This window comes from Aotus nancymaae, unplaced genomic scaffold (assembly GCF_030222135.1).
Source record: "Aotus nancymaae isolate 86718 unplaced genomic scaffold, 86718_ANA_hifiasm-v0.15.2.pri h1tg000041l, whole genome shotgun sequence".
Classification (NCBI taxonomy): domain Eukaryota; kingdom Metazoa; phylum Chordata; class Mammalia; order Primates; family Aotidae; genus Aotus; species Aotus nancymaae.
The window spans coordinates 22,927,552-22,930,410 of record NW_026988455.1 but is presented as its reverse complement, the minus strand read 5'-3'; the positions used below and the strand labels follow the sequence as shown (position 1 = coordinate 22,930,410).

The 2,859-nt window shown below is 51.5% G+C and overlaps 1 pseudogene; it reads right to left on the bottom strand.

Moving 5' to 3' along the window:
* Positions 1 to 243: 243 nt before the first annotated feature.
* LOC105707330 (mucolipin-1-like) lies at positions 244 to 1,982 on the bottom strand (annotated as a pseudogene).
* Positions 1,983 to 2,859: the final 877 nt, after the last annotated feature.

Below are 2,859 nucleotides of genomic sequence, written 5' to 3'. Positions count from 1 at the left end.
CGTGCCTGTAATCCCAGCTACTCAGGAGGCTGAGGCAGGAGAATTGCCTGAACCCAGGAAGCCGAGGTTGCCGTGAGCCAAGATCGCGCCATTGCACTCCAGCCTGGGTAACAAGAGCGAAACTCCGTCTCAAAAAAAAAAAAGAAAAGAAAATCCTAAGAATAAATAAGCCAGCGGTTGGGGGGGGGGGGGCGGGGGTCTCCGAAGTCCAGGGGTTAAGGTTCAATAGCAGTCGAGGTCGAATCAATTCACCAGCAGTGAATGCTCCTCCGAGGGGTCCCTTCCGCAGCAGCAGAGAAGGCTGCAGGCCGAACCGCTCCCGCAGCGGAACTTGCCAGAGGTCGGGGTGTCCTGGCACTGCGCGATGTAGGCCTGGAGCTCACTCTCCTCTGCACCTGCACCGCCGGGATGCTTGATGGTGTCATAGGCGCCGGTGATGAGGGCAATGAAGAGGCTGAGCACCATGTAGATGAAGAGGCTGATGAAGGAGTACAGGTAGAGCTGCGAGAAGAGCCACACCAGGCTGCTGCGGCCCTGCTGCGCCTGCGTGGCAGCGAACGTCACGAACATGTCGTCCCCGTTGATGAGCGAGAACAGGCACTCGGACACCATGGACAGTGAGCGGAACTTCACGTGATAGGGCCCCAGCACAATCCAGCCACAGAAGCAGTAGCCCAGGTAGATGACGGCCACGCGGTAGCAGAAGTGCATGATGCTGGGCAGGGCCACCCGCAGCGTAGCGATGAGGATATTGTAGTTGTGGAAGAAGGTCGGGTAGCGGATCATGCCCACCCACACCAGCAGCGTCGAGGTGCCCAGGAGGATGCTGCACACGTCGTAGCTCTCGCCAAGTTCTTGGCCTCAATGCCGATCTTCATGATGGTGCCTGAGATGGTGAGCACGTCGCTGGTGACCAGCAGGATGTACCAGCCATTGACAAATTCCAGCTGCTCCCACAGGCTGATGACCCATCCCCGCTGCCGCCACATGAACCCCACAAACTCGTTCTGCAGCAAGAAACCCCGAAGCAGCGAGCGGGCGCAGAGGAGGAAGGACAGGGAGCAGGTGAGGATGACAACCACGTCGAACAGGAGCTGGAAGCTGTTGTCTCCGTGCCTGAAGACACTGGGGTGCTTACACTCCTGGATGTGGGTCTGGGTCTCTAGGCTGATGGGGATCCGCCCACTGTGCGCCTTGTTGTCAAATGTGATCAGGACGCTGAAGGTATAACAGTCCGGGATCTCGTTGTTGATGAGGCTCTGGAGGTTAATGGTCTTCAGCCGGAAGTGGATGGTGACATTGATCAGCTTGTGGAATTTAAATGTGAGGTTCATGTAACTGGAGCTGCCTTCCAAGAGGGCGAGATCGTTGCTGGGGCGGTGGAGGGGGCTGCTCAGGGGGATCCACCTGGATGCAGTCAGTGACCACCATCGGATCAATGTCAAATGTGTCATTGGCTGGGTCCACATGGCCTCGGTGATAGTACTGCTGGCAGAGAGCAAGCCCTGAGCCATTGGCCCAAGGGTCACCCCTGCCATGGACAGACGCGTACCGGCCCAGTCCGGCAATGCCAGGTACTGGTCCACTGCATGGAAGATGGCCTGGTACAGCTGCTCCCGCGTGTAGGCTGCGAAGGTGTCATCCGCCCCGTCAGAGTAGCCCAGCAGGAAGAGGTGTCGGAAGGCGATGGTGTTCTCTTCCCAGAATGTCACAGCTAGCTGCTTACTGAGCCCAAACAGGATGAGCTGCACAGTGACCATCAAGATCTTGACCACTTGCAGCATCAGCTTGCAGGGCTTGCGGCCCTTGGTTCGAAACTTGTCGCACGGACTCATGAAGAAGCATTTGAGACGACGTCGAAGGTCTTCCTCTTCTGGGGGTGTTGGAGGGGCCGGCAAAGGCCCCGCCTGGGTCCCATACCCGGAGTTGGGGGTCAGACGCCGCTCCGTCTCTGAGCCGCGCGGACCCGCCGGGGCTGTCATGCTGGGGCGGGAGCACGGGACGCGGGTGGGTGCGGCACGCTGCAGGGGCTCTGCGTGCTTCACTTCACTTCACCCCTACAAGAGCACGTTAGAGAGATTACGGTTCTGCCTCCAGTTTTAAATTTGGGGAAACTGAGGTTGTGAGATGGAGCCATCTGCTGCAGCACGTGGGACCAGTGGGTGGCCAAATCCAGATTTCCATACTGGTCATGATGACTAATTACTTCTAAGTTATTCTTTTTTAAAGTTCTTTTAGCTGTACTAGTTGTTTTTTGATTTTTTTTTTTTTGTCTTTCTGTACTCATTTTAGAATAATGTCTCAATCTACAAAAGTCCTACATAGAGTATGAAATAAATTATTTAAAACTATAGATCAATTTGAGAAGGATTGACAGACTCACTCTCTTATGTCTTTGAAGCTATAATTAAATCTATGATGATATTTCTATTTATTTGTTTAGATCTTTGATTCTTGTATCAGCATTCTGCAATACAACTTCTGTTTATACTTCATTAGATTTTTACCTTAGTATTTCATTTCTTTTAGCTATTGTAAATCGTATTATAATTTAATTTCTGTGTCCGCATATTCTCTTCTAGGGTACAGAAACACAGCTGAGTTTTGTATGTTTATTTTTTATCCTGAAATATTGCTGAGCCCACTTATTAGTTTTAGGTGTGCTTTTGTAGATTCTTCAGGATTTTGTGAGTAGACAAACCATCTACAAGTAGGGGAAGTTTTATTTCTTTAATTGCATTCTGTTTTCTATTATCTTTTTTTTTTTTTTTTTTTTGCCTTAGTGCACTGGTTAAAACGTGTAGCACTATATTCACTAAGAATGATGAGAACAGAAATCCGTGCATGGCTCCAAATCTT